The 26561-nt window shown below is 47.6% G+C and overlaps 2 protein-coding genes across 4 annotated transcripts in view; one reads left to right on the top strand and one right to left on the bottom strand.

Annotated features, from left to right (window-relative positions):
• Positions 1–26561, bottom strand: part of LOC144806094 (uncharacterized) — a 615705-nt gene that overhangs the window by 304745 nt on the left and 284399 nt on the right. The window lies entirely within an intron of this gene.
• Positions 1–26561, top strand: part of LOC144806098 (uncharacterized) — a 67982-nt gene that overhangs the window by 22959 nt on the left and 18462 nt on the right. For all 3 annotated transcript variants that reach the window (XM_078672535.1, XM_078672536.1, XM_078672534.1), the window contains one exon: positions 2992–3061. The gene's annotated coding sequence lies outside the window, so the exon portion shown is untranslated. The remainder of the gene's footprint in view (positions 1–2991; positions 3062–26561) is intronic.

The raw sequence follows: 26561 nt of genomic DNA, 5'->3' as shown, positions 1-26561 counted from the left end.
CTGGATCTGCTCCTTTCTCACCGGCAGAACCCAAAGAATCAGACCGCCACCCTTCCGCTCCAAACTCACAGAAATCAACTGTGGAGTACCACAAGGATCGTCGCTCTGCCACACGCTCTTCAACATCTACATGGCCCTCCTTGTCACCATCGTCAAACAGCACGGACTCAGTATAGTATCCTACGCCCACGACACCCAGATCATCCTCTCTCTCACCAAGGACACTACACAATCGGACAACAGTACATCTACTTCACCAGTTGGGTTTTACAATAATTGCACAAAAATCTCACCTGTGTCCGGCACAAGTGCAATCTTATCTGGGAGCTTCCATCAACACTCTCAATGCTCTAGCCACTCCCAATATAGCCAGGATTCACAATATCCAGGCCACACTATTACAATTTCAACTCAACCAATCATTACCAGCCAGAGTCTTCATGCAACTGCTGGGAATTATGGCATCCTGCGTTAAACCCGTTTGCACATGCAAAATCACTGTTGGCCATGTACAATTCCAAAATAGCAAGTTGCAGTTTTTTTGCGACTCTCTATTTAAGAATTGCAAATCGCAATTAGGAAGGGGCACTCCCTTCCTAATTGCGTCCGCAATGCTATGTGTGAATGTTTTGAGACCACAATTGCGGTCACAAAACACTTGCAAATGGCCACCCTCTTCAATAGGGTGGTAATGGAGTCGCAATTTCGAAGGGGTCCCCAGGGTACCCCTTCCACTTTGTGACTGTGCCTAAAAATATTTTTTAAGGGTCGGCTGCATTTAAAAAAAAGAAAGGAAAAAAAAAAGCTGCTTTATTAAAAAGCAGTCCCAGACATGGTGGTCTGCTGAGCCCAGCAGGCCACCATCCCTGGTAGGGCTGGCATTCCCAATGGGCTCGCAAATTGCGGGATGCTCATTAATATTAATGAGCCTCGCAATTTGCGACCCCGACCTAGTGTTGGTAGACAGCGGGAACCATCGCTCGCTGCAGTGGTGGAACCCTCAAAACTTAGCAAAAGGGCGGCCTTTCATAGACCCGATTCCACAGTAACCGGCTGGGGTGCCCATCTTCAACATTACAAAGTCCAGGGGCTGCGGTCAGACAAACACAAACATCTCCACATCAACTACCTGGAACTTCTAGCAGTGTTCATAGCACTCAGCTTTTCTCACCCAACTTGTATGCAAGACTGTTTTAGTTTGCACAGACAACATGACAGCAATGTACTACCTACAGAAATAGGGAGGGACTCACTCTCTCCAGCTGTCACACCTTCACAAAGCATTTGGGATTGGGCGATTCGCCAGAAAATCTATCTCCTAGCAGAACACCTCCCAGGAGTAGACTATGCTCAGCAGACACAGGTAGCATGTACACAAGTGGGAACTTCATCCCCAAGTTCTCCTTCCCTACGTTCAAAACTGAGGTTTTCCACAGATAGATCTGTTTGCCACAGTGCACAACACAAAAAGCCCAAACTCTGCATCCAGGTTCCCACACCCAGCATCCGAAGACAATGCCCTATGGACGATTTGGTCAGGGATATTTGCTTACGCTTTTCCGCCTCTCCTGCTAATTCCATTACTAGTTCGAAAGCTCAGACAAATGTCCCTCACTGATCTTAATAGCCCCCACTTGTTCTCGTCAACCTTGGTACTCTCATCCTTCGAACTCTCAGTGGTTCCACCTCAAAAGCTACATCTCACACCTTGTCTCCTCACTCAGAGCCATTGAGAATTCAGACATCCAATTCCCAGAGAACTCAACCTAGCCATTTGGCTCCTGAAGTCGTAGAGTTTGGTTATTTACAACTACAACCAGACTATATGAATAATTTCAAGGAAGCTAGTAAGCCAGCACTAGAGCATGTTATGCAGCAAATGGAAACGTTTTGTTGCCTATTGTAACAACAACAATATCAATCATCTTGATGCTTTTGTGCAGAACATCATTTGTTAACTGTTGCATTTACAATAATGTGGATCACTTACACATCCATTTTGTTTACACCTGGGAGTCGTAGCTGCATACTTGCAAAATAGACAACACCTATCTCTCTTCAGAGTACCAGTGATTAAAGCCTTCATGGAAGGATTAAAAAGGGTTATACCGCCAAGTATTCCCCCTGCTCCAGAGTGGAACTTAAAAACATAGTCCTTACAAGGCAAATGGGCCCGCCTTTTGAACCAATGCACAAATGTCCGTTACAATTCCTATCATGGAAAGTTGCTTTCCTCATAACGATAAACTCACTAAGGAGAGTTGATGAACTTCAGGCATTAACTATACAAGAGCCTTTCTTTCAACTTCACAAAGATTGAGGGGTTCTACGTACCAATCCTAAATTTCTCCTTGAAGTAGTTTCTGCTTAGGGGTAATTTGTGTGCGATATCAAATTAAAATAACATAACATTAGCATTTTCATTATTTATTGAACCATCGTAATTATTGTATAGAATTTATGTGCTGCAATGATAATAGAGCAAAAGACACACAATTGATGGACGGAATGCAGAACAAATCAAAACATTGATCCTCAGTCAAGAGATCTGGGTAAATCCATCATTATTTTGCTCACCATGCCACCCCAGTTCAGACATGGCCATATGCAAATCGGTCTTGACCCTGTGCCTTATGAGAACAGTCCAGCCCGAACTGCAATGATAATAGAAGCAGATAAAAGTAATTGGCAAAATAAGCACATTGAACAGAATAAATAGTTCCACCATCTTTTAAAACAATGTACATATGCAAGCATATAAAAACTGTATATAGCGTTTTCCTACTATGCTTTCCTGTGTGTGTGTGTCTGTGTGTGTGTCTGTGTGTCTGTCTCCCATTCCCTGTAGGCAAAGTATGTAGCTCCCCGTTGTAGAAGAGTCGGTCAAGAGGGAGCACACTGCATTGAATAGTTTCTTGGTGTGCACTTTTTATTAGTATTACAGGAAATCACAATGATTGATTGTCTCTGTTATATTCTTCTTTCCCACAGGGTCTTCTTCCTTAGTCCCTTAGGTGAGCCTCAGCCGCCGTCGTCTCTCGGACAGAAGAAAAAGACTCAGGTAAGTGTTTTTGCTTTATGGTTTAGTCAAGGGTGGACGTGAGGGATAAATAATAGCTATGCATAAATGTCAAGGGAGGGTGTAGAGGTTGGAGCAACCAAAAGAAAAAGAGTAGCCGATGATTTCTGCTCGTGTCTTTGTTTCCGTCTCACTTATTTCTTTTTCCCTGGTTCCCTTTCACCCCTTAGCCTCCCCTCCTGTCCCTCTCTTACTTAGCCCCTTTCCAAAAGCCCCGTAGATGCATACGTACCTGGAAGAGCCACGTCCCTTCGGGGCCATGGCGTGGTGACTCCGTGTCCTTCAGTGAGGTCTGGTCTTCTGGTTCGGCTTTCCCTCCTCTGCCAGGTTCGGGTGTTCTGCTCGCTGACAAGCTGTGACCTCCCCTGGGCTCCGGTTCTCTCTCTCGTAAAGCTGTTAGTCCTTCTCTGTCTTTCCGGTCTTCCCCGCTGGTTTTTACGCCTCGCGTTCCCATGCCGCGTGTAGCTGGACCAACTACTGACCAACCTGACGCACTCTCCGCCCCCGCCTTCTTCAAGTGTGTATCCTCTGATGTCCGTCCTCAGCTCCGGCTTAAAGGGGCCGCCTGCCGATTCCCCTCTCTCCACTTCTTGATGACAGCAAAGCGGACAACCGGTAAAAGGGGACTGTGAATATCGGAGGGGAGAAATATATGAAGGGATGGCAAGGCACTCCTTATCCTCTATCCCATCGTCTACCACAGGGGCTACCTGACACACCCCACCCCCAGACGCACCCAAAAATAGCTTATCCTAAAAACCCACCTCCCAAAAACAAGACACCAAACAAAAGGAAAATCTTACGAGCTTCAGGTGATGTCCCTAGTGTCTGAATGCTAGTGTTTGTTTAGGTTTACAGGAGTCCAGATGTTACATAGCAAACCTTGTCTATGCATGCCGTGTATTTTTCATTCATTATTGTAGTATTTATGTAATCCACTCATCGCGTGCCAGAAGGTAGATCTGTGTGGCTACAGTTGTTTATATAGCGCCAGACTAGATCTGGTCTATGTCTCCTGCTCCACAGCTTGTACCCGTAAAAGTGCATCCCTTGGAAGCAAATCCACTTGTATTCCAGTTTAAGCATATTTATTCTCATAGAATCACTTTCAAAATCCACTGTTCCACAAGTAAATTCAAATTCAGTCTGCCCCAATTCATTTTGGGTGTTCTCCCTTCATCAGGGTATGCATGTGAGGAATCTATCTTGTATGTTGTGTGCGGAAAATAGTGAGGTATCGGGTTCTGTCAGGCCTACATACTCTGCAAAAACCCTCAAACACCATAGACAGAAATTGGCACGAAAACTGAAAATGCAAAGAGACAAGTTTATTAGGACCCCATGGAGTGGTGGTACATTCCTACAGCACCCTTCGGCAATGCAAGAAGTATCACACCGAACATCAGTGCGCGACCTCTTTTATACAGTTTAGCAGCAATAAAAAGGTAAGTGGTATACATTTGAACGGTTTTAGGTACATATAAGGGCATTTTTGGAACACAGCCAACATGTGGGAGCAGCTTAATACCACTGGTCAGTTAGGGGAACATTCCTAAGGAGTGACCGCTCTCTAGTCCAAAGATCAGATGGACGCATGCGCGAGACTGACCATTGCTAAAAATAGCCTGTTGCTGGGCAGGGTAAAGGTTCATTGGCATGAAGGAAGGACGAAAGGGCACGCTGACCAAGAGGCCGCATGTTCATACAAAATGGAAGCCACCGAATACAAAATGGCCCCCACACGTTTAGTCAAGTTAACAGAAATGTTCGTGTAGCTGAGCTTAACGCTAACTCAGGTACTGCCAAATTACGACAGACGACCCTTTTAGCGTTTAGCTGAAGCTACCTCATAATGGAAGTAATCATTAATATCGATCAGCATAATTTGCTTGACTTCAGCATTACTCATCTGTACATTTTTAGCAATAGCTCATTTGGATGGGATACAGGCTGTAATACATACAGTACATAGAGTAGGACCACATTGAATACATAGGCAACAGAAGAAAAATATCCCAATAATCACACATAGAACACTTAGCAGTTCCCAACCCCAGGTACTAAGCAGAGCCCAAAACCAGCTAGAAAAAGTCCAAGTACCATTGTCAGTGTGAATTTCAGAAGCAATTCTGTGCAACCTAGAGATAGCATCATACACAGATGGTGAATTATCTGGCACATAAACGCAACAACTACTTCCGATGATGCGGCATGCACCCCCACGATCAGCTAACACCACGTCCAGAACCATCCGGTTCTGAAGTGTAACAATTCTTGTAATCTGAAGCTCTTCAGTTATATTCCCTAAAGCAGAAGCAGTTTCATTAGCAACTGCCTCCACAACACGTGTTAGCCGCCTAATTTTCCTGCTGTTTAGAGCGGCGCCCACAAAAGAAAATAACCCTAAATTAAAATCCACATATTGTTGTAGAGAGGTGTCAGTTTGATCAACCCCATCAATGTCCAATGTCCTCTTAACTCTATTTAAAATAAAATCATGATACAATACAAAATCATTATGGTACATAGGTGGGGCAATAAACACAGGGGGTAATACAAAAGATACATAACATGTACCTAACCATCCAAGAGGAAGACGATGATAACCTTTATTACCGCAAATAAAGTAAGTGTTTCGTGAGGCCACAAATGAAATACCATTAGGTGTATCAAAGGCAAGAGTAACATTGCATTCACTTCTCCCCACCGGAATTGTTCCCTTATTCCTAATACAGAGATCTGCTTTCGTATCAATGACAGTAATTACGTGTAAACTAGACATATTTGTAAGTATCTGATTAGTGAAGATGCGAGGTGTAGACACATTGTCCGGTCGATATTCTTCCCACTCGAATTTAGTTCCTTCTGCTTGTGGATAGCCATCTCGATCGTTATAGCAAACTTTGTTCAATCGAAAAAGTAGTCCACCTTTTGTTGGCCATCTCAAAGTAAAGAGAAGAGTGTACCAAGCATTGCATGACCCATTGTGAGAAAAAGGAAGAGGAATAAGTGGGGTTCCTCCATTCTTCTGATGCCCAGGTAACATCCCACATACCCAACAGTTGGATGTGTTGGTCATATTATGCGTGTGGTGTAATATCTGAATGAAGCTATTATTCAAATAAGTCTGTCTATGTCTTTCTTCGTGATAGGGCAAAGTAAAATGAAAATGTTCAGATGGAATTGGAGTGGTAGGCAGTAAACAGTCCCATGCAGGAAATAGTCTTTCTATAGTCCAAGCTATTACTGCTATTACCACTATAGTCGTAGCAAAAAGAACTGCACCCAAAAAATTTCTATTTCTCAATGTCATAGGTGCCATAGTACAAAGAACAGAAGTCTCAAGAAACCAACTAAAAAATAAAAATATGGTGCTGAGAACCGAGGCTGCCGTTGAGTTTTTCTCCGAGATTCAAGACGGGTGTCGCTACACTGGACAGAACTGATCCCCCCCCCCTTGATATTCCCGGCTTCCGTTTCACAAACCTCGGAACGGTTACCAACCAGTCATGAAAAATACAAAAAAAAATATTTCCTTGGCCGTAGATTGTATTTCACTCCACCAGAAATAGCGTGGTCCGGGAAGGCTCCCTCCGACTCGTTGGGCATAACAGCTGGGCTTTTCTCCGCATTCAAGATGTCTCTGTAATCGGACAGCACTTCAGGGTTCACCAGATCCGGAGAGACACGTCGTCAGTGCGTTGAATGTATCCACCGCTTCTTATTCGTGACTCGCACAGCCGTTCGCGTTGCCAGCAGCACTTGCTCAGGGCCACGCCACCTCGGCTCCAAACTGCTGGATCTCTCAAACACCCGGATCATGACATGATCGCCAGGACGAAGATTGTGAGCCTCTCCAATGGAATTGTCGGGGAGTGCTTCTCGAACCTGTTGATGAATAGAAAGTAAATCATTTGTTAATCGTGCCAAAGAATCGTTCATCATTATACAAGGCACATCATGTATCAAACGAGGCTTTGGAACTCCCCAGATATTCATAGGCCTTCCAAACACCACCTCATAGGGTGTGAGGCCAGTCCGAGAGTGTGGCACTGATCTAATAGACAATAATGCCAATGGCAAAGCGTCCGGCCATTTCAAAGACGTGGATGCCACGATCTTTGCTAACTTCAGCTTCAAAGTCGCATTATACCTTTCTACTAGACCTGCTGACTGCGGGTGGAATACAGCATAGAACTTTTGTCTTATTCCCAATCCTTTCAGGACATGCTCCACTATTTTCCCAACGAAATGAGGGCCATTATCATTCCACAAAAATTTACAGACACCATAACGTGGGAAGTACTCTTTCAGTAACACCTTAGCTGTTGTTAACGCTGTATTATCCTTCGTGGGGTAGGCTTCAACCCATTTACTGAAAGCACATACCACCACTAGGACATACTTGAGGTTATTACAGCGCTCCAGCTGGATGTAATCCATTTGCAGTACTTCGAATGGTGCAGTAGGTGGAACGAACCCTCCTTTAGGAGTAGAGGTCCCTTTAGCAGGATTGTACTGTAGGCATATCAGACAGGTCTGTACTATTCTCCTAGCCGTGCTGGTAATCTCAGGATGCTCCCAAACTCATGTAAGCAACTTAGTAATCGCAAGAGCTCCAATATGTGCCAGCCCATGCGTCATTTGAACCATTGCCTGCAAGTAAGCAGCAGGTAATTTCCATCTCTTCATGTCTTTGCTTCTCCAGCAACCCTCATCATCCAACACTCCCTCTATTGCCCATGCTGCAAGCTCCGCTTCAGACGCTGATTTCTGTATGTCTAAAACTTCCTCTCTAGCATCATGCCATCGCTCGGCTTGCGATCTCACCACATACATAGGGGAGTCATTTTGCAACATGGCAGTCTCTCTCGCTATGCGGTCTGCAAAAGCATTTCCTTGCCCTATTTTGTCTGTCACTTTCTTGTGTGCACTACATTTTATTATCGCCACCTTCTTTGGACATAATAGTGCATTCAGGAGGTTGCATACCAACTCTCCGTACATGATGTGTGTTCCGTGTGAGGTCATAAACCCTCGTTCCCTCCAGAGTAGGCCAAAATCGTGCGCTACTCCAAAGGCGTAACGACTATCAGTATAGATATTCACACATAGACCAGCGCTTAACTCACATGCTTTCGTTAAGGCTATCAATTCAGCCGCTTGAGCAGATTTTTGTGGTATTCGTGCTGTTTCTACCACTGTCTTAAGTGTCGTGATCGCATAGGCTGCGGAAGCCGTACCATCTGGCAATCTCACACACGATCCATCAACCCATAGTTCCCCATCTACATCAGGAAGTGGCGTGTCCTGTAAATCGACACGACCCTTTGTTTGTTCGTCAGTCAGAAAAACACAATCATGTTGTTCTTCCTCCTGGGTCTCGGTAACAGGATATGGCAATAAAGTAGCGGGGTTCAAAGTGGCGCACCTCTTCAATGTAATGTGTGGCGCCAACAGTGTTAATTCGTATCCCGTTAAACGGGCACTGGTTAGATGTTGCGTTTTCGTTTGGTTCAGCAAAGCATCTACTGCATGGGGAACTAACACCAACAATTTGTGTGACAAAACTATTCCCTCACTTTGCCGTGTAGCTACTGCTGTTGCTGCAACTGCTCGAAGGCATCCAGGCAGTCCTCGAGCCACAGGATCGAGTACCGCTGAAAAATATGCGCAAGGCCTCTGTTTATCTCCGTGTAACTGTACCAAGACTGACAATGCGCACCCATCCTTCTCATATACATATAGTGTAAAGAGCTTTGTGTAATCTGGTGTACCTAACACTGGCGCAGAACAAAGAGCTTGTCTCAATTGTCCAAAAGCATTTTGACATTCGTCCGTCCATTCGAGGGGGAGTGGTGCAGTTTTGGACAGCAACGCTAACAAAGGTTTTACAATGTACGAGAATCCTAGTATCCATTGCCTACAGAAGGACGTCAAACCTATGAAAGCACGAACATCCTTCTGCGTGCAAGGGACTGGTGTATCTAAAATTGCTTGAATTCGGTCTGATGTTAATGCACGTCCCTCCTTAGACAAAAGATGACCAATATATGTCACCTTTGGTCTACAATATTGTAGCTTCTTCTGCGAAACCTTGTGATTGTGTTCCGCAAGGAAAAAGAGCAGGGAGAGGGTACTCTCCTCGCATTGCTCCTGTGTGTCTGCTGCAAGCAGAATGTCATCAACATATTGGATTAGTGCCACCCCAGACTGCAAATCAAATGAATCAAGTTGTCTTTTCAAAGCCTGACTATAAATGCTAGGACTTTCTGCGTAACCTTGAGGAACTCGACAAAATCTATAAGATTTATTATTTAATGTAAAACCGAACAAATATCGGCTATCAGGATGAATGGGGATCGAAAAGAAAGCGTTTTTCAAATCGATCACCGTAAATGTAGTAGCTGTGGGTGGGACCAGAGTAAGTAATGTGGTGATATCGGACACTACTGGATACTGGGGTACAACTATCTTATTAATTTCTCTCAAATCAATAATGAAACGATAAATCTTGGAGTCTGTATCTTTCTTTAGAATCTGCAAAATTGGACTGTTGCAAACATTGTAGGGAACTTCCTCCACCACCCCGGCCGTTATCAAGTCATTCACAATATGTGTCAAAGCCAGTTCGCCTTCTCTAGAGATCTTGTACTGATGAACACGAGGTAAAACCGCTCCCTCCTTCACAGTAATGCGCACAGGAGGAATAATCATTCGACCCACATCAGTATCGGAAGTAGCCCATAACGTGCTTGGAAGGGAAGCTAATGCATCGGACTCTTGCATGAGGCACAATCTCTCAATTTCTGGGTAGTTCTCATTCAAAATAACCCACACCCCTTCAGGGGCACAGCGTATTGTTGCATGAAAATGCTTTAGCATATCAAGTCCCATAATATTATCTGGTGTATTTGAAGATAATAAAAACGGACATGGGGCAGTAAATTTATCAACATGAAATGTAAGGGGTTGAGACAATGGGCTTAGTGAAGGTGTTCCATCGAACCCTATTGCTGTAATCGTTTCGCCAGACAGGGGAGCCCTTGGAACCAAGCGTTTGGACAGAGCACTACGAGTAGCTCCTGTGTCGACCAGAAACTGATCAGTAGAACCCAAAACATGTGCTGATATATATGGACCCCTTTGATCAACTGGTACTTCAACCGATTCCACACCCCATCCTACGCAATCCTATGCATGTCTATTATCCTGTGACTCAGTATTTTCTCCTTCAGCTATCTGGTATTGATTCCGCCGATCAAAAGTATTATGTTCAACCTGACCACGACCCCTCTCTTCAAACCTACCACGATCATTCGCTCCACCTCTTGGTCCTGAATAACTATTCCGTGACCTTCCACTTCCTCGACCTCTCTGACTACGCTGTTCACGAAGTACCGGACAATCTGCGAGCCAATGTCCAAACTGCTTACAGTATGCACACTGATCCTCAGATATGTCGGAACGAGGGGGAGACGTAACGTACGATCCTCGTCTACCCCTATCATTCCCTCTCGATTGCGTAGCACAAACCTGTGCCAACATCACTTTCGTCTTTAAGTCCTTCACTTTCTTCTCACTACTTTCTTTAGCCTCTAGTTCCTGACGTTCATAATACTGAGCCATAGTTAATAAGGAGGCAGGCGTTGCCGTGGTCCATGAACTTTCACTAGCCTTTAATCGCTTTGCAATTTCCGGTAGGAGATTAGCCACATACTTGTCTACGAATAAGTGCCTGCCCGTGTCCTCTGTTAATGATTGTCCACTGTAATCATGGAATGCTTCCTCAAAACGTGAGAAGAAATCAGAAACCGATTCGTCTGACTTCTGCTTACAAGACGCTAACACTGTCCAATCTATTTTCTTAGGGGGGACAAGCGTTTTTAATTTATTCAAGATAGCTGTTGGTAATTCTAAAATTAACTGACACGGTTTACATGCAGGTTCCCTATCTAAATCAGCTCTCACTATGTCCTTCCACTCTGCACCTAATATCGTTCGATCGTCAAACTTACGAATCGCCCTCCACATATCAGGAGGCAATATCAGTCCAAAGAAAAGATCAATATCAACTAATGTCATAATACACGAAGAAATAGCACCCTCCACACCTTCATAGAAAGCTGCTGGATTTTTACGGGGGTCAGGCAAAGCATTCTTAAGTGCCATAACATCTGCTCTATTCCATGGCGTATAAACCCAATTATACACAAAATAGCCCTTTGAATCTTTAGACATCTTATCATCATCCGTACCGTCCCCTTTGGGAGGGACATACAAAGGTGCGGCTTCCCTCATAGGCAAAACATTAATCGCAACACTCTTATCTGATCCATAGATAGGGCACACTCGAGAAGTTTCTGTCGATTCAGACGCTGGTGGGTTCGATGCCTTTTTCACCGCTCGCAATCGTGTCGCCTCATCCCGTAACCAAATCAACCGTCGGAAAAATTCCTCCGCATCTGAAAGAGCAAAAACACCTTTACGGAAATTCTCACGACCAACTGATATATCCTTAGGTTCAAACTCAGGAGATTGTTTTCTAAACCGCTCAACAACTTCGCCTGCAAAATGATCTAAAAAATACAATCGTTCCATGTCGGACCACTTACTCATAAAATCATCAACCTCTGAAACAGTTATAGAATTTGCATTAAGTTTACGGGCAATCGAACGCAATTCCGTCATACGCTCGGCATGTAACCTGGTACGTTGTCTGTCCTGATTATCCTCGTCCGATTCCACATCCGGAGCCGTAGGCTGAACATACGGAGGCGGGCAACGATCTAACAATGAAAAATCATCTAATTCATTAGTAAGGACAGGATAGAGAGGACGCCGAAGAGGAAACTGACCATTAACCTGCAAGTTACGTTCTCGACTCTCTTTCTCTTTCTGTTCCTGCAATTCCTTCTCCTGTAGCTGTAAAGCTTTATCCCGAGCAGCCTTTCGCTGCTCTTTGTCCGCCAAGGCTTCTGCACGCTTCATTCGTTCACGCACCGCTTTCTCCCACATACTCACACAATCAAACATATCCTGTCTAGACCTGCGCTGAAACAAACACTGTTCTACATACTGGACTTTTCGCAAGTCGAATGACCCATGTAGTGGCCATTGCAATTCGCGATCAGGTTTAGTGTATTTGTGCCATAACGTGCTATACATTATGGGAGGAAGGCCAAATTTAATGTACATTTCGCGATTAGGAGTCCCCTCTGGGGGAGCCGGCTGAGATTCATTTAATCGATAAGTGGTACCATTTCCAAAGCAGCACATTCCTCGGAGTGTGCTGAGAACAGGCATGTTCAAAATATCACGAAAAAAACGCGATATTACATAAAATGGCACTTAAGGGTACTTACGCACGAAGTGCCGTCAAACAAATTCAAAAGCAGAGAAATATCCCTACATGCCTGCCTATGTGAGGTGCACTCCACATATAATTCAAATCATAGGTCCAAACGTTAGCTAACTCATACAAATTCAAATTCAAATTCAAAAAGCCACAGTAAGTGTCAATAGACTACCTTACCAAACATAAGCTTACCAAAGATCTTCAAAAGTGTCCAGATTTCCAACTGCCAAGTTCTGTAGCCGAATCAGCCAGAACAGGCACTACACGACAAGCCAAACGATCAGAATCTTAGTCGAGGACCGGCGCCACCTGGAAGGTCAGATCAGAAGGAAGGGAAAAACACCGTGGGTGCCGAGACTCGGGTCACTCAGTGGCAGCGTACGCGTCCATAGCGAGTTTCCAATCCTTCGTCGTGACCTCTCCTTCGGGCATCCGAGTCGCCGATGAGTCCCTTCGTGGTCGCCAATTGAGGTATCGGGTTCTGTCAGGCCTACATACTCTGCAAAAACCCTCAAACACCATAGACCGAAATTGGCACGAAAACTGAAAATGCAAAGAGACAAGTTTATTAGGACCCCATGGGGTGGTGGTACATTCCTACAGCACCCTTCGGCAATGCAAGCAGTATCACACCGAACATCAGTGCGCGACCTCTTTTATACAGTTTAGCAGCAATAAAAAGGTAAGTGGTATACATTTGAACAGTTTTAGGTACATATAAGGGCATTTTTGGAACACAGCCAACATGTGGGAGGAGCTTAATACCACTGGTCAGTTAGGGGAACATTCCTAAGGAGTGACCGCTCTCTAGTCCAAAGATCAGATGTACGCATGCGCGAGACTGACCATTGCTAAAAATAGCCTGTTGCTGGGCAGGGTAAAGGTTCATTGGCATGAAGGAAGGACGAAAGGGCACGCGGACCACGAGGCCGCATGTTCATACAAAATGGAAGCCACCGAATACAAAATGGCCCCCACACGTTTCGTCAAGTTAACAGAAATGTTCGTGTAGCTGAGCTTAACGCTAACTCAGGTACTGCCAAATTACGACAATAGTGACATAAGAATTAACTTGCATTGCAATCTAATCCTACAGATACATAAATTAATAGTTTACTGCATGTCCTGGTAGAGCCTAACTGCAAGTCTGCGTTTGTGTTATACCAGGGTCTTCACCTTTTCGATAGTGAGAGCTACTTCTGATCGAGGAGAATTATCCTGATCCACTGCCTTTATCACGTGGCTTAGCTAAGGGTAGATGAATGCCAAGCATCTTAATTGCGCCCCTAGAGCACCCAGTCCTGCTGCAGTGAGCACATAGCATTTGTAGCACTGGGTTAGGAAAGGTTTACCTGTAGGGCCCCTAAGCCTTTGTAGCACTGTTAGGTTTACCTGCGGGACCCCAAGCATTTATGGTACTGGTAGGAACGGTGTATCTGTGGGGTCCCCAGGGACCCGTTTGGTTCATTTTATTCTTATTAACGAATCCCATCTGAGAGGTGAGTGTTTCCCTGAGGGTTGTGGTCTCTTTGTCATACAATACATGGGATGGCATTGTTCTCTCTGAGTGAGTGTGAAGACAGAAGACTTCTATTATCTGGTGAGTTGCCCTCCTGTTCATTGGCTCCTGTCCAGATCCTGGCCCTGGTTTAACAATTCAAGATTAATGTTCAGTAGTGGCAGTCACAGTATAAGGACTGTGAGCAAGACCTGCTGTATAGTTTTCGCTGTCCTAGGAAATATACCTGCGCTGATTGCAGTGTCCGATTTATAAAAAATTGCACATAGGGTGCCCCTTAGAGGGGTCCCGTAAAATCTACCACTCCTTAGTGTGGTCACCGACTGGCCTGAGCCAGCCTGCTACCACCAGACAGTGTTCTGTCCTCATGGAGAGAGTGCCTGTGCACTTCGAGGTCAATAACAATGCCTTTCCTGGGTGGAGGTGCTCACACCTCCCCCTAGTCAGGTGAAGCCATCTGTGGTAAGGATTTTCAAAGGCCTTGCCGCCTTGGTAATGCGACCCCAGCCTCTCCTGTTAGAGGGAGCAAGCGATCTTCCTGTCCTCACCCCCTTTTAGGCGCAAGGATAGGTGGGAAACCTTAGATACAACAGGAGGTGTGCCCCCGCCCCCTCTATTAACTCCACCCTTCAGGTGCTGGAGGCGAGGTGAAGTACACTTTGTAGGGCCCACCCTCTTGAAGATGATGGGCCTTATCCAATCAGGGCTAGGACTATGTCCCCTTCCCACAGGAGTTGGGCATGATAGAGGGTATAGACACCCCAGGAAAGGGGCCCATTAGCCTCTACCTGTCACTCCCTTGTAACACCCTTAAATCAAGATTTTAGGTGTCATCCCCAGACCATGAATTTCAGTTCTTGGCGACCTAAGGGCACTGCAGCCTTCTCTGCTGCTGAGGATCTGTAGAGAACTATTGTCTTGGTCCCAGTCCTACTGGCCTGTCTGCATCCCTGGATGATCCAGAACCAAAAGTCAAGTCGTCTTGCAGCCCAGCGACCTCCAGAACCTTGGGAGGACTACCTGCCTTCGATAAAGGGCAATCTAGTTTTATGTAGTGTGATTTGGCCAGGGAGTGTCAGGACAAGACAAGCTATGTTACTCACTCTATATTTGCAAACTTTGTGTTTTTGGTCTAATCACTCTCACTAATGTGCACTGTATTTCGTAAGCGTCTTATCCTTCCACAGGATGAGTCAGTCTTGTCTTGGTCTCTTTCCTGTTTCCCGGCACTTAAATGGCACACCGAACACTCGAGGGAGCAGTGACCCACTAGCAGGCTTTTGTGGAGCACTTTGGTCCTGGTTGTAGGGCTGCATTCAGTAGGGCACCCACTCTGTCTTTTCTTTGCAGTTGCCTGAAGATCGGTACAAAAGGGGGTGGTGATGGACGGAGCATCTGAACCAATCAAACACTCACACCCAGTCAACAGATCTGGGTTGAATCCATCACCGTTCTTTAGCCCACTCTGCCACCCCAGTTCAGACATTGCCATATGCAAATCAGTCTGACCCTGTGCCTCATGGGAACAGTCCAGCCCGAACTGCCAAGCCATACCTTCCCTGGACCGGAATCAAGCTTCCTAGGACCAGTTTCTGGCATTCCAGCCGTCTTCAGCCAGGCTTGCTTGAATCCAGTAGCAAAGTGAGCAAGGGACTCAACGTCTGAGCATACCCTGCCGACTTATGGTGACAAAGCGGTACAAAAGGGGTGGTGATGGACGGAGCATCTTAACCAATCAAACACTCTCACCCAGTCAAAAGATCTGGGTTTAATCCATCACCGTTCTTTAGCCCACTCTGCCACCCCAGTTCAGACATGGCCATATGCAAATCAGTCTGACCCTGTGCCTCATGGGAACAGGCCAGCCCGAAATGCCAAGCCATGCCTTCCCTGGACCGGAAACAAGCTTCCGAGGACCGGTTTCTGGCATTTCAGCCGTCTTCAGCCCGGCTTGCTTGAATCCAGTGACAAAGTGAGCAAGGGACTCACGTCTGAGCATACCCTGCCAACTTATGGCGAACAAAGTGGTACAAAAGGGGTTTGTGATGGACAGAGCATCTCAACCAATCAAACACTCACACCCAGTCAACATATCTGGTGTGAATCCATCACCGTTCTTTAGCCCACTCTGCCACCCCAGTTCAGACATGGCCATATGCAAATCAGTCTGACCCTGTGCCTCATGGGAACAGTCCAGCCCGAACTGCCAAGCCATGCCTTCCCTGGAATGGAATCAAGCTTCCTAGGACCGTTTTCTGGCATTCCAGCCGTCTTCAGCCAGGCTTGCTTGAATCCAGTGGCAAAGTGAGCAACGGACTCAACGTCTGAAGATCAGCAGTCCCAAGATAGCAGTCACACCTGGCCTGTCTGTAAGTGCAGCCCCTCTGGAGGCCCGACCGTCAGCAATTGAGCCCACACTGTGGCCGGCTGGACCACAGGCGTAAGCTCAGACAGGGTGTTCGACACTGGAGTAGTTATTGTCCCTCATGGGCCTCTGACACAGAGTAGTCAGAAATTCAGCAGCTAAAAGCCCGACTCAGGCTCTCCAGGAAGTCAGTAGATTCAGACTCTGTTGTGTTCGGAATTTGGCAAATGCAACCTTGAACGGGCCGGTTGGCAGCAAACAGTCGTCCAACTGGGCCTCTACAATCACGTTGTCGTAGAGTATTATTTTCTGCCTTGAACTGTTGCGAGAGTCTTGTGGGGGGATGTCCCTCAGACTAGCTGGTCCTGCTGGATGGCTTTCCGGCCCGCCCTACAGATAACGAGGAGGTGTTGCACCTTGCTTCTTCCAGGACAGCCTTGTCCTCCTGCTGGATAGTCAAACTCCCTTCCCTTTCTTACCAGGCAGGAAAGCTTCTAGGCAGACTTCTAGGCTCTGCAGGACAGGTACACAGCTTCTCCATTAAGTAATTCAGCCTGCAGGTGATGTCCCTTCAACTTAGATAAACTGTCAGGCTGACACCATCCCTGGTGGCACAGCAGGCACCTGAGTACTTTGTAGAGCACATTATTCCTTCGTAACAGAGGACTTTGAACTAGGGTATAAAAAGGGATATATGGTCCCACTTGCATACACAACTGGCAGGCAGGAGATGCAGTTTACTCTGTCGCACTCTCACATTGCATTTAAGCTACGCACACCGATACCCTAAACACGCACTTGATGTTAGCGCAAAGTCTGTGCACAGGCATAGAAATGGAGCATTACATGTGTGTGTCAGTAGGACGCCACTCCACTGACCATGATGCAAAGATCACATCATGCTATTGATCCTTACAACAGGGTGCATTGCCACCACCGCTCTGTCTGGTAACAGGTCACAGGACCGGTCCAAGACCTCTCATAGTCCCTTGTTAGAAGTTGCATAGTACTGATATGGCAGAAAAATATCATGTAATTGTTTTTTTTTACTTTGTGGTAGATTTACCCCAGTAACGTGCAGTCACAAGTTTGACCCCATTGACTGGGGAGTTGCCACGTGGAACAGATTCTTCTGCCTGTCAAACCACATGCCATTCACTATTTCATTATTTTTTTTTTTTTCCCTTTAGATAATTTATTGATAAAAAGCGGCAACACATTGATACCTTGCTGCTTCCATTGCTCAGCATTCAAACTCTACATCAGCTTGAACTTGAATTGCAGTTTCTCCGAGAGCATTGTTTTTTTTGTTTTTTTTGAAGACCTTTATTGCATAGATGGTAAATATCTTACATGTTACATTCAGCGGCTCTCAGGGGCCAGCCGGGCAGAAAACAATCGGGTAAACCTATGACTAGATGACACAGCCATTTAGCCGACAACCCGGGGGTCCGGCGGCGAGTCTCATGTGGGTGTATATGCAGCCATCCGATGTGCAGGTATTTTAGCATTAGATCTTGTATTTTTGTCTTACATTGTAGAGATTTGCTTTGCAGCGATCACCCAGCATTAGTGCCATGATAGCTATCCCCCAATTCCCCGCAAATAGCCGAATAGTCAGTCGTAGGCAACCAATAGCGGGGGGGGATCTGCAACAGATGGTTTACCAGATCCGTGACCGTAATGCTGACTATGAAACGACTAGGTGTACAATAGTATAGCTCACTGAGGCATAGTGGTAGGTGGTTATGTGCGGCAGGGTGAGTCTGCAGCCGTTTCAGGCAGGCCTCAAGTGTCTGGTAGTATGGTGTCTGTGTGGTCTCCCAGCGTTGGTATTGGGAGGTCGCAAGAGACGCAGCGATATCTGATAGGCTGTGCAGAGGGTCTCTTGTTAACATGGGTGAGGGTGTGTGCAGAGTCGTATCTCTCTCAATGTGTAAGTGTCACCGTGGCTCCGCATGGTATGTGTAGCTCAAGATCAATAAGGTATCGCTTCTTGTTAGTGACATGCTGCATCTAACGTCTTCCTTTGGGTGAAGAAATGGGTCCGGTCAGGGAACACGACCAGTTAACAAACCATTCCCTATGCCTACATCTTGGCAGGGAAAATCTGGGGGGCAGGGCCAGTAAGGAAGGGGTAGGGGGGGATTTCGTCACAGGACCTCATATGCGGTGGCGGTTGTGGGGCAGGGCCTAGCAGGGCTTCTCGCCACGTGAAGTGCGCAGGTCAGTCGAGGCAATGGCTGTGGCTGGTGTGTGGCGCTGTGTGGGCGTCCGGTGCAGTGCGTAGTATAGTAAGTGCCTATAGTCGTTAGTGTATATCTCAAAGTCCAGAGAGGCGGGTGAGCGGGGGAGAGGGGGGCAGGGCCATGTCAGCTTCCGGTGTTAAGAGGTGTTGTAATGCGTCGGTACGAGTGTGTCTCATGTAATCCCCTGCTCCTGGCAGGTGCGTCGGAACGCCTTGAGGAAGTCTTCCCAGAGCTGAGCAATAGGGAACTTACGCAATCCCGCTGTTTCCTCGCGGAGAAGCACCGTGCCTTCCGCTCGCCCCCAGTTGGTAAAGGAGGCGCGCCAGTGCTGTGCGTGAGGGGGGGTCGCTGCCTTCCAATGCTTGGTAAGCAGACGTTTGGCCATTATGAGCCCCATGTCCCAGAAGCACGTCTGCACTTTGGTAAGTTTAGTGCGTTTGTATAGCCCCAAGATGCACGCTTCCCACGTGTGCGGTACCTGCTCGCCAGTGCTGCGTGTGAGCAGCGTTATAACTTCAGTCCAGTACATGTGTACATCGGGGCAATGCCACAACATATGCAAGAGGTCCGCTCCGTTCAGAGAGCAGCGCGGACAAGCGGCATCAGTGGTTGTGAAGTACCTGTTTATCTTGTCGGGTGTCAGATAAGCTCGGTGCAAGATGTAGAATTGAATTATTCTAAAACGGGGGTTGCGTGGGATGTATGTCGGTCCGGCTAAGATCATCGCCCATTCTTTGTCAGTCCATGCTTGTCCTCTATCCATCGCCCATTTGTCCCGTAGCGGCAATGTAGACGGTTGCGAGTGCATTAGTAGGGCCTGCGCTAACCAATGTATGACATGTGAGCCATCTCCCATGACGTGGAGATACTGCATAAAGCTGTGCATCGGCAGTTCGTCCCTCATGTCGCCCCAAGACTGGGTGAGCGTGCGTAAGAGGGACGCATGCAGTAGGAACTGGCCAGCTAGGATTTCCGTGCTAGCGGCCAGGTCCGCAAAGGTGAGTAGCGTTCCGTCAGTGTAGAGATCTCCCAGAGTGTCCACCCCCGCCTGTGTCCAGCTAGTTAGTCGAGTCACAGTTAGTGCATCCACTAGCCCTGGAGTACCCAGAATTGGTAGTATCGGAGCGTATGGCGTCGTCACCCGGGTGAGCCGTAAACAACGCAGGAAACATCTGCGCGCCACCGCCAGGTGTAGTTGTAAGGGGCAGGGAGTCCGGGTTATCGGGTGGAACAGCGTGCAGATTTGTGTTTGCGTCCAGGCAGCAGTGTCCGAAGCAGTATCTTCGAGGTGTTTGCCGCTGAGCCACCCCGTCACCCACTGCATCTGTGCCACGAGGTAGTATAGCTCCATGTGAGGGACTGCTAGGCCCCCTGCTCAGTTGGCATGTAGAGCTTGGTCAGCGCTACGCGGGGCCGGTCCGTGTTCCAGATGAGACTGCGTAGCAGAGTGTCCAGGTCACGGAATATTTTATTTGGTACGTATGTGGGCAGATTGGCAAAATAGTACAGCAGTCTGGGCAGCACTATCATTTTAGTAAGTGCTATGCGGCTCGGGACATTTAGAGGTAGGGTGTTCCAGAACTTGATCTGTGCCCGAATCGAGGCGATGGCCCGCAGGAGATTCCCCTCTAGGATATCCGTCGGATTCCGATATATTCGGATCCCCAGGTATCGGAATGTAGTGGGATGCCATTGCAATCTACCTCCGCCCAGACGCACGTCGCATTCGGGCGTGTCTGGATGTAGGAGAGTAGGGTCTGCTATCCTATGGTCACCCCAAATTTTTGCTTTTTGCTTCACTGGTTTTCGACTACTGAGGCTGTGGGCCTGCTGATCAGACCCCCTGCCTGCTGTTCTCTCACTAAATTACTGACACATGTGCTATAGGCACATACCAATTGGAAATGGACTCCTTGTCAGCCCCTGTATAATGCACTATAGGTGCCCAGGGCATAGGGGCCACCAAGGCCTACCAGGGGCTGTAGCATATCTTTTGCCACCCCTGGCTGGTTCTTAAATTGACACAACTGGCTGATCACTCAGCTGGGGTAAGGTGGTGTACACACCCCTTGCTTAGATATAGTATACCTATGTCTAAACCTATATCTGGACACATGTAAACCTGTGAGCCACTCCTATGGAAGGCCTCATCAATCCTGGAGGCAGAGTGCGTGGTTTTATGTGAGATGGAGCTCTAGCATGAGCTGAGCCTGTCTGCAGCTGTCGGGAACAACTCCCTAAGCTGTTTCAGGATAATGCCATACCATATACTCTTAAGTGCCTTATAATCCTCGCGGTTAAATAGCAACTTTGGTTTGGCTTTATCAAAACATGTCGTGTAAGGTGTCATACGATTTGGAATACCATCCCCTCGCCAGTTCTGGCGACGGGGATGGCATTCCACCCCTCTAGAGGGGTAAGACATGTTACTTCACTTAAATGCGGTTAATTTCTCCAAAGACCTTAAGATCCACAAAATGGATGCCTCTGCCACAGACAAATGTCTGGACCCCTGCAGTTGACCGAAACTCAACCAAATGGGTCCTGGACAAAGGGTTTCCTGTCACAGGAGGGTGTCACCGCCCTCCAGACAGGAGATAGTGGATTGTAGCAGGGAGGTTTGAAAGAAACCAGACACTGCTTGGGGCGCACAAGGCTGCCCCTTGCATAATCCGGCCAAACCGGTTCTGGGGCACTCCAGCCCTCGTGCCAGGGCGGCCTGGATCAAAGGAAGGGGGTGTATCCACCCACTTCCTGGGTCCCACCCATAGGAGGGGACCTAGCAGGTAATCACGCCCCCCAGATTCGAATAAGAGTGGGAGCAGTGCCAATGCACATCAGATTTCCTGGAAGAAACATTTGAAACGAAATTCTGGACCCTTCGCCCTCCATCTCAACATGGAAGCCCGAAGAATCTCCCTTGTGGTCAAGGAGTGACCACCCTGCAGCAGCAGGCACCATCCAGCCCTCGACGTCTACTTAGTTGCAGTTCCCGCCGGAACTCGAGCGACTGAGATCGACGAGATCAAGCTTGCCTGCCTTCCAACAGCCCGATCCACAGTCCCTGCAAAGCTGAGACCCGTGGAGGCGACCGGAAGCGTGGGGCACGCCATCTTGAATTGACCACGAGACGCTGACCGTGCAGCCCACGAGTGACCCTCGAAGCTGTGCACCGGGGTTTGAGAAGCCCCCACCCTGAGCTACCCCTGAGCCGAAGTTCAGCCCTCCACACTCGACGAGTGCTGCGTGGGGCCCTTCTGCTCTATTTGGCTCAACGCGTTGGCCCGGTCACTTGCCAGCTGGCTAGTGGTCCCTGTGCCGACGAAACTACTAAGAAGACTCGTGAATCTGGTTGCTCCAGATCCACACCAGCTCCCCTGAAAAGGAGCCCCGACTCTGACCTTCCTGGTCCGAGTGAGAAGCAATCTTCCGATCCCGCGTGGATTGCTCTTGCCAAGGCTTGTTTGCTCCAAACTTGAAGCCGACTGCACCGACGGTGAGAGCCTGCGTGGGACAGATCGTGACCTGCTCCTGGACGTCGCAGATGCCCCAGAGCCCACGTGACAGCGGAGAGAAGCTCCTCGACGACCACCTGATTGCGCCCGACATTGCCTGGTTCCGTCCTGGTTCCACCCTGGTCACTGCTGAGTGACCCAGACTCTGTCCCCTCTGCTTTCAGGTACTCTTCGACTTGAGTCCACCCTTGGACTCCACCGGACACTTCATCTTTAACCCGCCTGCAGCCCTTTCAGCTTCAAGCACCAAGAGCCTGCGTGTCAGAACCCGACGCCACTTCGACCCTGTGCACCCACTTCCTGTGGGTGAGGTAACTTTGCTCCGCCGGTGTTCCCACACTGGTGCACACCTCTAGGGTCTGTGTGTTAAGTTTTGTTCCTCTAGGTTCAGCGGAAGTGTCCTTTAACTTTAACTTTACAACTTTTACGCACCATTGGTTAACATTGGTGCGTGCGTGCGCTTTCCGCACATCTCCCGAATCCCGAGGGCCATTCCCGACTTCAGCATTGCTTGTCCTGACTGCTCCCAGCGATTCCCTAGGCCCTAGGCCTAACCACTGCTCGAGTGGCATCTCTTATACCACTTGTTTAGTATATGGTTTGAGTGGCCCCCTGCCCTCCTCCATAATTGTGCAACTTTGTATGTTTAAACAGTGCTTTTGATTTAACGCTTGTGCCCCTTTATTCATAAAGAATACTGGGGATTGTTTTTAGTAATAAATACATATATTTTTATAATATATACTTGTGTGGTGTCCTTTCATTTGGTATTACAGGATTGTATGTGGTAAAACAGCTCGCTTAACACGACCTCTTAAGTTAAGCCTTTAGGCTGCTTAGTCCATGCTACCCCTAGGATAGCTTGTCTAATAAGGTTGACTTACAACCAGACACCATAAGGGATTGTTTGGTCAGGTAGTAGGTGGTTCCAGAATTGGAAACATCCCCTACCAGGCCAACTTCTCACATTGGTGAGCAGCGGTGCGGATTTGAGCTTGCTGTTGTTTTACCTTTGCAATCTTTATATCAAATTGAAAGATCACATCAAGTACCTCTAGGTACATATAAATCAAAAGCTTAGCATATTAAGTTCTACTGAACTTAGTAGTTGTAGATTAAAGGGATTAGCACACCCTGACTACAACTCACTAGCAAGGTACAGTAGGAAAACACTTAGTGTAGGTAAGTGCACCACTTACACCTCACTAGCAGCCATGTCTGACACAGGAAAAGCCTCAGGGTCTACTCCTGTGACAGTTGACCTTACCCAGGCAACTTTTGGATATGACAAACTAACCCGTAGAGACTTGATTGCCTTGTGCAAAGCAAGAGGGTTAAAAAGGGGCAGAAGCCCCACCTGCCAAATCCTGGTAGAAATCCTAGAGCAGGATGACTTAGAAAGGGCAAAGGAAGCTTCCCTAGAAACAGGAAATGGAGGGAACCCCCCTGTAACTGACCCCCCTCAGGAGGAAGAAGATGAGGAGGAAGAAGAGGAGGAGGAGGACTCAGAAGTTGAGGACTTAGAAGATCAGGATCAGAGGGGTAGCCAGGTCCCAGTTGCCAGGCTTAGCCAGGCCAACTTGGATCTACTGGGGAATGGAGAGGGCAAGCACCTCCCCAGAACCCACCATGGGATTCTCCCAGGCAACAGAAGAGTGAGATCTCCCTCAGGGGACTCTCATATTTCTAGTGCCTCCAGAGAATCACAGAGAGGCATGACTGCTTCTCAAAAGCTAGAACATAGGGCCAGAATGAGGGCTGTCAAACTCCAGATAGAGAGGGAGGAGGTAGCCTTGGCTCAAGCTAGACTTGCCTTGGCAAGAGAGCAGAAATTAAGTGGCTTAGATGTCACTGGTGGCAGCAAATTTCCAAGAGAAAAAGACAGGGCCTATGACAATAGAAACCTGACAAAAATTGTGCCCCCCTTTAAAGAAGGGGATGACATCCACAAATGGATGACTGCTCTTGAGAGAGCCTGCATGGTACAGCAGGTTCCTGAGGATCAGTGGGCTGCAATTTTATGGTACTCCTTTTCTGAGAAAGGGAGGGACAGGCTCCTCACAGTTAGACCTGAGGATGCCAAAAACTACACTGTCTTGAAGAGTGCTCTTATTGAAGGGTTTGGCCTAACCACTGAGCAATACAGGTTCTTGTTCAGAGACACCCAAAAAGCACAGACTCAAGACTGGACTGATTTCGTTGAGTGTGCCACTAAGGCTTTGGAGGGTTGGTTGCAGGGAAGTAAAGTTTCAGACTATACAGGATTGTACAATCTTATGATGAGAGAACAGATCCTTAATAACTGCACAAACCAGCTGTTGCATCAATACCTTATTGACTCTGATCTGACCTCTCCCCAAGAATTGGGAAAGAAGGCAGACAAATGGGTCAGAACAAGGATTAAGCAGAAACCCCAGAACCAAGGTGGTGACCAGAAGAAAACAGACCAGAAGGGTGGTAATCAGAATCAGAAAGATAAAGAAAAAGACCAGAAGTCTTCAGGCCCCCAAACTAATAGTAAGGAGGGTGGTTCCCAAAATGGAAACAAGAAGAAGAAGAACAAAGGTCCAAAGACACCTTGGTGTAATACCTGCAAATCAGTTTCACACTGGGGCAGTGAGTGCACCAAGGCAAATCCAGTTCCCACCACTACAGCTCCTAAAGCAACTGCAACCCCAAGTACAGTAAGCAGTGGTGGAACACAGTTCAAGGGTGTAGCTGGGTTAACCCTGGGTATTGAAGTAGGATCTGGCCTAGTCAGAATCCCTACACAGGCAGTTCTCCTGTATGATGTGGACGTTGAGTTGCCCACTGCAGTGAGCCCCAGTAACCTGGGCAAATACAGGCAGACTCCCTTAATTAATGAGAAACTGGCTCAAGCCTACAGGGACACATGTGCCAGTGTCACAATGGTGACACCTGACTTTGTGGACCCTGGACAGATTGTACTAGGTGAGAGCTACCTAGTAACCAATGCAAGCAACTCCACTACTTCCCATAGTGTGGCAGTTGTGAACTTCTCCTGGGGAGGGGTTGATGGCCTAAAGAAGGTTGTGGTGAGTGCAGACCTACCAGTAGACTGTCTGTTAGGCAATGACCTTGAAAGCTCAGCATGGTCAGAAGTGGAGTACAGGACTCATGCAGAAATGCTAGGGATTTCAGAGCATGTCCTTGCCATGACAAGGGCTCAGGCTAAGAAGTGCCTTCCTGAACCAGTGGTGGATCTTGAAACAATAGACCAGCCACAACCCAAGAGAAGGAGCAAGAGAGGAAAGGCTCAGCCTTCCACCTTGCCCCAGGTTGAGGATCAGGTTTCAGAGGAAACTGATTCTGCAGTCCAAGAGGAGACTGTCTCTGAGGAGCTTGAACCTGACCAGGTTGAGTTTCTGGGGACAGGGGGACCCTCAAGGGCAGACCTGAGGCAGGCTCAATTAGATTGCCCTTCCCTTGAACCCCTCAGACAGCAGGCTGCTGCTGAGGCTACTGGGGATGCCCAAGGTACCCATACTGTGTATTGGGATGATGGACTCCTTTACTCAGAGGCTAGAGCCCCCAAGCCTGGCATGACCAGGAGGTTGGTTATACCTCTGCAGTTTAGGGGGTTCCTCCTTACCTTGGCCCATGATATTCCCCTTGCAGGACACTTAGGCCAGAACAAGACGTGGGACAGGCTTGTTTCACACTTTCACTGGCCTCACATGTCAGAGGATGTCAAGGAGTTTTGTCGCTCCTGTGTCACTTGCCAAGCCAGTGGTAAGTCAGGTGGCACAACAAAGGCCCCCCTAATACCACTACCTGTGGTGGGAGTTCCCTTTGAAAGAGTTGGAATTGATATTGTGGGTCCAATGGACCCCCAAACAGCATCTGGGAACAGATTCATACTGGTGGTAGTGGATCATGCCACCAGGTATCCAGAGGCTATTCCCCTAAGGACCACCACAGCACCTGTGGTGGCAAAGGCCCTCATTGCAGTTTTCTCAAGAGTGGGCTTTCCTAAGGAGGTACTATCAGATAGAGGCACGAATTGTATGTCTAGCTATCTGAAAGCAATGTGGAAGGAATGTGGAGTAAACTATAAGTTTACCACCCCATATCATCCACAGTGCAATGGGCTTGTGGAGAGATTTAACAAGACCCTTAAAGGCATGGTAAAAGGATTACCAGAGAAGCTCAGGCGGAAATGGGACATTCTTTTACCCTGCCTGCTCTTTGCTTACAGAGAGGTCCCACAGAAGGGGGTTGGCTACAGCCCTTTTGAACTTTTGTTTGGCCACCCTGTGAGAGGTCCATTGTGTTTGGTGAAAGAAGGATGGGAGTTACCTCTCAAACAACCCAAACTAGACATAGTGGACTATGTACTTGGTCTCCGCTCCAGGATGGCTGAATACATGGAAAGAGCATCCAAAAACCTGGAGGCCAGCCAAGAATTACAGAAAGCTTGGCATGACCAAAAGGCTGTGCTGGTAGAGTTCCAAC

This window comes from Lissotriton helveticus (assembly GCF_964261635.1).
Source record: "Lissotriton helveticus chromosome 1_1 unlocalized genomic scaffold, aLisHel1.1 SUPER_1_unloc_45, whole genome shotgun sequence".
Lineage (NCBI taxonomy): Eukaryota > Metazoa > Chordata > Amphibia > Caudata > Salamandridae > Lissotriton > Lissotriton helveticus.
Note: the sequence above shows the minus strand (reverse complement) of the source record. Positions and strands in the feature narration are given on the sequence as shown.